Below are 9675 nucleotides of genomic sequence, written 5' to 3'. Positions count from 1 at the left end.
CCAGGATTTATTAATTCTATTCTTAATGACCATTTAGATCATTAAAATGCTGGAGCCTTAATCTCCTTAACAGTGCTTGTTTTTCTTCACAGCATAATATTTGGTTATTGTGTAAGCCTCTGCAAAATATTTTATCTGGTTGTCAGAGAGGGGGAAAATGGCATACTGAGTCACAAAATAGGAATAACATGTTCATTATTTTATTCTAGATCCATCTGACATTGTAGAATTCTTTTTGTGTGCACATGTGTGTGTGTGTATGCATATATCTGGTGGGCAGATACACACACACACACACACACACACACACAGAGAGAGAGAGAGAGAGAGAGAGAGAGAGAGAGAGAGAAGCCATTCTGAAGTTATTACAAACCCTATATCTTAAAGTTCAGAAATACTAGTATTGAGAATGGGTATAGTACAATTGAAAAGATAACAATAACAGCAATCAATAGCAGTTATTTTGGGGAATTATAGTCCCACATTTTACAAAATGACAGAAAAAGCAGCAACAGTATGAAGAAACTGGTACCAGTATAGTTCTTCACAGATGATTGGTCTTGTATGAATTATACCTGCTCAGAGTTTGAATTTTTTCTGAACAACAGTACTGTCTTTCCCCCCTGCTTTTACACTCAATCAAGGCAACTTAAGACAGTGGATGGTGAAATGACATGTTGGGAACACCTTTTCAACAGTTGAGAATGGGGTCTTAAATGAAATTCTCCAACACTTAAAGATTGGGAGTTGGTTCTTATTTTTAATCATTTTACTCATTTATAGAGTTCATGCACTCTTACTGGATAAATTTGCCTGAGCTATTGTCCATAATAGTTAAAAGCTTGACAGCTGGCAGGGATGGGTATTTCACATGAAATAAGTCAAAATAACTACAGTAGTTGCATTTGGGGGTGCATCAGCAATATTACCAAAGGTTGCACTTGTATTAGAATCTATCATATTCTTTGTACTTTTTGTCTGGCAGTTTTGTAAAGACGCTGAGTTTTCCTATTCTAATCCATTTACAGGAAATCATTGTAATCAATCACTCTCCATCCCAGGTAACACATTGCAAAAATGTACTACAGTTTGTATCAGTGGTAAGTAGACCAAGAATTATATTCAATCATCAGCTCGAGAACTGGGAAGTTAAGAGAGTTTATTCCCTGTTACAGAATGTTCATCTAGTCAAAAGATTTATAATTAGCTGACTTGGAAGTATTATAGTTTTTTCGGAGCACAAACATTTTTCCTCCATTAATTGTTTTGGCACTCTGAATTAGAGTGTTTATGCTTTAGGAGCAGAGAGTAAGGCCACAGACAGGTGTTATGTTTGTATTGTGAAAATCGCTGTTCTCCTGGTAGAAATTGCCAGCTTAAAGGCATTCATTCAATTTCACCCAGAGAAATCTTGTTCTACCTGCAAGAAAGATCTTCTAGGTTGATATCTGGAAGGTCTTACCCGAGAGAGAGCTTCTTTCACTAGTATGCTCAACTCCTCTGTGATCAGGAGGCACTGAACAGCAGCTGCCCTTTGCTTGCCCCAGACCAGTGGGACTCCAGTCTAGGGAAAGTGAGGGAGGAGTGGCACATTTTACCACAGCTTGACTCCTCCTGATCAGGGCAGAATTTGAGCTGTTGCTGCACTCCCAAGTCTTTTTCCCATTTCCCCACAGCTGGACTCCTCCCATACTTGAGAGGAGTCCAGCTGCCATTGCTGCCCCTGCTGACCTAGATGGCCCCAGTCCAGGGAAGGCATAAGGAGCAAGGGAGAGGAAACATCTGCAGGTGGGTACACTGCCTCTCTCAGGAAGATTTCTACCATTGCAAATTTCATAGAAATTTCCAGTGGTAGAAATTAATGCCTGTCCATGGCCTAAGCATCTCCCTCTTAAAAAGTACACAAAGCAACTTTTAGATAAAGCCTCTCCCAACTTTTCCGTGTCCTTCACCCTTCATTGTTTTTGTTGTTACTCTTCCCTCTCTTCCATCAGTTCAGGTAGGTGGCTTTATGACTCTTTCCTCCCCAGAGGGTTTCATTCCAGTCTCTTTAAAAGCACTTTTTAGAGGAGGTAAGATAAGTGTGCCTAATGGACCCCGGCCTTTGCACTTGTCTACTGTCCCATATATTCTACAAAGACAACCATAAAAACACAGAACTGCAACTCAGCCATTATACAATCATGATATAACTTTTCCATGTAGAAAAAAATAAAAACAGAAACCAAAACATTTCACTTAACCTAAGGATCCAAGTTTTAACCACAGTCACTACCAAAAAGGCAAGAAAAAGCAAATTTGCAACTGTTACAAAAACACAGTTTAACCCTGGGATTTACCCTCCAAGTTGACATCACCGTGATCATATGTAAAACACAAATAAACTTGAACTCTACCAGCAGCCCATAGATTTGTGCTCAAAGAATGAGCTTTAGCTCATCCCGGGTCACACTTGGATGGGACAGCCTTACACTAGAAACAGATATGACTTTGTGCCGCCATAAAAATGTCATTTTTTGATGATTTTTGCCTAGTTTATTGTGTGTTTATACATAACAACAAATTAAAGCATATCCCAATCAAGTTATATTTGGTTTTGCTTCAATTTTAAATGGAATAATATTGCCCTAAGCCCATATCATATTAGGAAAGCATCTAATTTCTTTTTAACTCAGGAAAATGTGCACCACGTGCACTCCCCTTTTCAAAATCTTAGATCTTCCCATGCATGTGTAGGACAACTTTCTTCCCAGAAAATAGAGGATATAACATGTGGGTCATCAATCCTGGTTCTTATTCTAACTAAAGAATGTGAAAGAATGTGAAGGTTGTGAATGTAAAGGGGATAGGAAACTTGGGAGGAAGTGATGAAGATATGATAGAATTTGTGATTCTGAGGAATTAAAGTCATGAGAATACCAGAGAAAGCATAAAGTTTCAGTGCACCTCCTGCCTCTCCCCCATCACCACCCTCACTCAAACTATTACTGTTATAGGAAGGTTTTGGCATTTCCATTTTTAAAAAAAGCCCTGTGGAATTTCAGTTCCTTGCAAACATTTTGACAGATCTGGAATTGCTTTTCTTGGATAGCTCTAACAGGTCTGGTTCTGCCTGAAGCTGCAAGCAATGGATTTGTGAATCTTATCACTCAAAGGGTGCATTTACATGTGCAATTAATGTGAAGGGATAAACCCCAGAGTTGTTTGAGCCAGAGCACACTACTCTCAGGCACAGCATCTACACGTACACCTGGGACAGCAGCAATTTGAGTCAGACCAGAGCAGCCCCAAGCTGACAGCAGGCTCCAGAGGTCAGCTCTAGGCTCTGGGTGACAGTGTCAAGTGGCACCAGGGCTGACTGGAGCATGAGGGTGCAGAAAGTGTGGAGCTGCATAGCTAGGTAGCAGGCAGGAGTTTGGCCCCTGCTGCCTGGACTGACAGCACAATTTACACCCATGGTCACCGTCCACACTTGCATTTCACTGCAGTTAATTACTTCGCTGTAAGATAGTACTATCCCCAACAATACTATCTTATGACAGAGTTAATTAATTTTCTGAGCCCTAATACCAGAATACATGAAGACCATGATGCTTTACTGGCCACATCTCCATGAGACGCTAACTGTTCAGTAGCCTGAAACTACTGCTCAGTAGGATCACATGTCAGAAATGGTGATGCAATGCTACTGTGCAGTAGTCTTGAGCTACTGCGCAGTCAGCATGACAAAAAAGCCATACGTCATCATTACCACTGATAACTATGAAACTCAAGCTGAGTTGGGCCTACTCACAAAAGTTAAAATACTGATGACAATTGCATAGTGCAAGAGGATGTAAGTTTGTGGCTGGACCTCTTGAAAAGAAATAATAAGGCATCACTTCCAGCTTATCTTACTATATTTATGATGATTTTAAGCAGGCTCCTCTTTGTCTGGTATAACTGTGTGAAATGTTGATTAATTAGTATAGTAAATATTTCTTTTCAATTAACTCATTTATGTGTAGGAAGAGACATTCTCCATATGGGCTTTGATAGATGTCTCCTCCTAATTTATTTTTGTTTTGCCTCAGTGGTTCCCTCGATCTTGAAGATGCTGAGCTAAAGGGTATAAAAGAGGAATGAAACACCTAACAAGGCACACTTCAGGAATGACAAATCATTCTGAGAAGAACTGCTACTGTGTCAGCTGATCTGGTGAACAGATCCACACCCTGAGAAGCTGACATGATTGAGACTACCTCTTTTGCCTATATTGGTAAGTGTCAAGATGTTATGCTGTAGGCTCTGGTGGCCTTGTCTCCCAGATGTTCTGCTTGAGTGCGCCACATGAGAAATGATCAGGGATTGTCGCTATCCTCTATCTCAGATGTTCTGCCCTCTGCTACCACATCTTGATGATACTTCCAATCTAGTTTGGAACTGGAGTTAGAGAAGCTGACAATTGCTCTGAGCCCTTCCCAGGAACTTCTTTGTGGGGTTCCTCCTCCCCTTACACCCCACCCTTGGTAAGTGTCTTTGACCTTGGTCTTCCACTGAACGGCTGCAATTCCTGCAGCTCTTAGCTAGCCCCAGCCCCTGATCGCTGCCCCGCCCAGCCCCAGCATCTCCGCACTCACTGGCTGTAGCACCGGCTTTCGGGGCCACTGGGGCCTCATGGCACAGTCCCCCCCACTCCCTGCATCATGTGGGGCAGTGGGGATCAGCCCCAGCTGCCTGGCATATGCGCTGCCACTGCTGAATCACACGGGTGCAGCTCAGCTTGGCAGGGCGCACACAGCGCTGCACACTCTCTGGCAGCTCAGGCCTGCTGCCACTGTCACCCAGAGCCTGGCACTACTCAGCCTGAGTGGCCCCAAGCTGCCAGACAGCCCTTGTCACTGCATGGCACCCTGTCAAGCCTGCTGTCTCCCACTGCCCAGCTCTACATGGGGGGATGTGCCATGAGGCCCCAGTGGCCTTGACAGCTGCTGCTACAGCCGGAAAGTGCAAGGATGCTGGGGCTGGAAGGGGGAGCGATCAAGGGCTGGGACTGGGTGGGAGAATGATTGGTGGGGGGCTAGGGGAGTGAGCAGGGGCTGAGGCTGGGTGGTGGGCACGTTGGCCCTGCAAGGAGGGGCAGTAGCCCTGCTGAGGGGGCAAGTGGCCCCTGTTGGGGGACTTTGGCCCCTGCTGAGAGGCTGTAGCTCCTGTTGGGGGGCTGTGGCCCTGTGGGGAGGCAGTCTATGAGCTGTGCAGGGGGAGCTGCATCCTGCAGGGGGCAGGGGACCCAACCCTCCTGAACAGCCCCCCATGTGTCCCCTTCATACCCACAGTCCCCCCGCAATCCACCTACAAAACCCATACCCCCAAGCCACTCCCACAAACCCCTCACCCACATTCCTGGCCTTGTGGGTCAGGAGTGAGGGGACTGGGGTGGGGGGCAGGCTGTGGGTTGACAGTGAGGGGCAAGGGCAGGGGCAGGGCATTGACATATCAGTGCTGCTCAGCGCTGCACATCCTGAGTAAAGGGTGAGTGAAGGGGGTAGGGGCAGCTCTTATTTTTCTATGACAAAAAGGCCGAAAGTCAATGCCAGACTGTAGATATTTAGAATTTCTTTTATTATGATGATAGAGGCACTGGTAGGCTTCCAAATTGCTTTAAAATTGTAAAGATATCAATAAAATATTGCCCAACTGATTTTCTCTCTCTCTCTCTCTCTCTGTGTGTGTGAGTGTGTGTGCGTGTGTGTATGTATATATTATATGTCTAGTGATGTTTTGTTTTACTTGTGGAAGAACATGGATTTTGGGGTATTTTAAAGAGTAACTTCAGGATTTTTTACCAGGATTTTGCAGTTTTTAAATAGGCAACATCAGAATTCAGAGATTCTAGGGTCAGAAGGGACCTCAGTGGGCCATCTAGTCCAACCCCCTGCCCCTGGCACGCAAGAAAAGGGTCACCAAACCTGGGATCATGTGATCCCAGCCAGGTGCCTGTCCAGTCTCCTCTTGAAGACCCCCAAGGATGGGATGAGCACCACCTCCCTTGGAAGCCTATTTCAGATCCTGGCAACCCTGACCGTTGCAGGTGGCAGCAGGTCACAGCCAGGCAGCAGCCCCCACTGCCAGACTGCTGCAGTGGGTAGAGGGTGCAGGGAACTCTCAGGGCTGCTTCAGTAGGCCAGCTGGCAGAAGGGGTGGTATCCCCAGGTACCAATTGACCAGGCCCCAGAAGCTCCTGAGAGTGAGTAGCCCTGAGCTACTTGCCAGGGCATCTTTTTATACTGCTGGGGCCAGCACAGGGCAGGTTTTTATATTGCTGGGGCCAACACAAGTGCTGGCCCCAGCCTCTAGCTGCCCCTGGCCGCAGGTCCGGGAGGAGCCAGGCAGACTTATTTTGTCCCAAGTGGCAAAATTTGCCCCACACCAAAGTGCATGTCCGGGCACGTGCGCTGAGGCAAAAAGTCCCAGCTCAAATTTGCGCCACTTCTATTTCAGCTGCTGCAAGCACGCTTGCCTGCATGTGTGGACACGCCCAAAGAGTATTTTTTCCAGGGAAGTATAGATACATTTAATGATTACCGCCTTTCCCAGAGCTGGGACCTTAGGCAAGTGGGACCATTTAGTCAGAATCTCATTCTAACAGCATCAGCCTCTCCAACTTGAGGCTGAAATGATAATAACTCTTTGTTTCTTATAATTGGGCAGTCATCTTTTCACCTATTATGGTATTTTTTTATCTCATCCTTCCAACTTCAAAATGTTTTATAATTCCACATTGTATCTAATGCTTTACTGCAATCAATATGCATTACATCCACTGTACTGGCTTTGTATAATACACATGTAATTATAGTCTTTTCAGATATCATTTTTGGCTGACCTGGCCCATTTTATTAATCTGGATCACTTATTGTTCATTGGGTTCTTTCCTTCCAAGTGTTTAAACATACATTGGTTAGTTATTCATCCAAGGTACTTCGTGGGGCTAAAGTTAAACTAACTGGATAATAATCTCCCCCCATCTCACTTTATAAAAATAATTTAAATAAATAAAAAAATCCTGTGGTAATTTGACCAGCTAATCGTTAATTACTGTTAGTGTGTTCCTTTCAGGATTTTCTTCCTGATATTAAGACCTGCAAATATACTTTTGTACCATCTACAGATATGCTGGCAGAGAAATAATATTTTCTGCAGGATACTGAAGATCCTACATATATCTCTATGCTGGAAAATGCAGCAAGCAGAGTAAAACAGCTTTCATGTGATTCTTCACAAGATTTTGCTAGAAAAATATGTGTCTATTATTTAGAACAAATTTTACAAGTGTGTCTTGCAGACCAGTCTAATTACACCCCAGGGAATTATCCACAGAAAAATTCAAAGTTATGCACAGAAAAAAATCAAAATTATACTAAATTAATTACTTTTATTTTGTTACAAGTTAAACGAAATATAACACTATGAGTCTTCTTTAGAAATATATGCAGGTACCTTATATGGTTGTGTAGAGGGGCGGGGTGTTGGAGGTATGGGAGGTATTTGTGAAGATGTGCAGAGGTGTGGGTGTGTGGGGGGATATGTCGATGGGTGTAGGGGAGTGTGGGGTTTGTGGGGGGTTGTGGGTATAGGAGTATGTGGGGTTTGAGGGTGGGTGTGGGGTTTGTGGTGGGGTTGTGAAGGGGTGTGAGTGTGTGTGTAGGGTTTGTGGGTGGGTGTGAGGGGGATGTGAAGGGCTGTGGAGGTGTGTATGTGTGAGGTTTGTAGGTGGGGTGGGTCCCCCACACTACACATCCCCACCGGGCAGCAGGCAGCAGACCCTTGGACTGCTCATGGCCATGGCATGCAGAGCCCCCAGAGACATGCACCTCTGGCTGAGTCCCAGGGCCTGCATGTGCTCATACGGAGTTGGCATAGCCCATTGGCATGTGCCTTCAGACCAGACTGGGCTGCCTCTGTGCCAGCACATGTGGATCGGTGGAAGCCATGTGCCATTAGCACAGGTGGGCTCTGTGTCTCCATATGCGGCTTCCCACTGGAGTGCTGGAAGCCCTGCGTAGAGGCATGGAGCCAGCTGGCCTGGCCCAATGGTGCATGGACTGGGGGACTGCACACCATCAGGCTAGGTGGGATCCATGCCTCTATGTGGAGGTGGAAGCCAGGCCAGCAGAAATCCCTGGTTCCAGACCGGGAAACACTTCTTAGCTCTGACCGGCAACACATGGGTTTTCCAACAAGGCTGACATGCTGCAGGGGGGCAGTGAACACCATCCCTGATTGGCTGGAGCACATGATGGGAAGATACAAGAAAACACCAGAACTGAGGGAAGGGATTGCTGGATAGAGAGCAAAGAGATGAGCACCAGAAATGGGTGAGAGGCAGCCAAGCTGCCCACCCTTTTTGATCTTTGTACAAGATGGACTGGCAGGAATTCCGGGCGTGAGACCTGAGGCCCCATAATCCTAGGGATTATGTGTGAGGCAATGTGTAATGACCTGACACCCAACCAATGGTACAGCGCCAATAGGATTTTGGACTCAGACAGATACAGAGGCTTGAGGCAGGAATGTAGGGGAAGAGGAGTTCCCAATACAGACCCCCTAAGCCAGTAAGCCTTTTTCTTTTCATGGCTAGTAGAAGGTAGTTGAAAAAATGCCCCAGATGGAACAGTTCTCCTATCTTACCATCACAGGTATGGAGGTGAGAGAGCAGGTGGGAGCAGACTTTACTTGGGGAAAAGACATACAGTAGCACCCACACCCTGCACGGGTTGGTGCTGGGACCTACTTACCGAAGCATCCCCACCATTCACGGGTTGATGCTGTGACACTGGGAAAGAAAACCTTTATTTCAGTAACAAAATATGACAGCAGAGTATTTAAATCCTTTTGCTGTGGCTCCAAGGGTAACAGCTTGAACCCAGCTGTGGTCTTGTTAACGCCAGTGTCCAGCAGACAGCACTAAGGGATCATTTAAAGCACAATTAACCCTTAAATGAATGTGAAATACAAAAACACACATCAGTTCAACTAAGTATGACTTTACTGATACAAAAAATATTACCTTAGCAGTTTTTGTATACAGAAAGGAAAAGAAACATTTAGTACAATGATTACAGCCAATCTCAGATGTTACTGTGCTCAACAAAAAAGGTGGCTAATCAGTTTCTGGAAGCAGAGGGTGCATCGGTGGCTGGGCCAGTCCAGACAGGTGTTGAAAGCTGGTTTTATGGCAGGGGTGAGCAAGATACAGCCCGCAGGCCAGATGCAAACCACCACGCCATTCTATCCAGACCGCGGGACCCCCTAAAAAATTTCGAAAAGGTATATTTATCTGCTCCTGGCTGCCTGTCAAAGATGACAGGAACCAGGGGCAGTAGGACCCAGTGGGAGCTAGAGCCAACAACAAGGCTAGCCCAGCCCCACCCCACCTCCAGCTCTCTCCACCCCAGCTCCCCGGCAACTGGAAGTCTCTTCCTGCCACAGCTTTCATGCTGCTCTAGCACCACATGCGTAAATCACCGACCACGGGAGCATGGAGCTATACTGGTACCCCAGGACCAGGAGTGGGAGGGTGTGTGGGTGTGGGTGTCTGTCCATGCACTGAGAGAGGAGGAGAGAGAGACAGAGAGGAATGAGGGAGGGAGACACTGTGTGCATGTGTGTGTGTGTGTGTGTGTGTGTGTGTGT

The sequence above is a fragment of the Gavialis gangeticus genome, unplaced genomic scaffold (genome assembly GCF_001723915.1).
Source record: "Gavialis gangeticus isolate Ggan-Ray unplaced genomic scaffold, GavGan_comp1, whole genome shotgun sequence".
In the NCBI taxonomy this organism is placed as follows: Eukaryota; Metazoa; Chordata; order Crocodylia; family Gavialidae; genus Gavialis; species Gavialis gangeticus.
Note: the sequence above shows the minus strand (reverse complement) of the source record.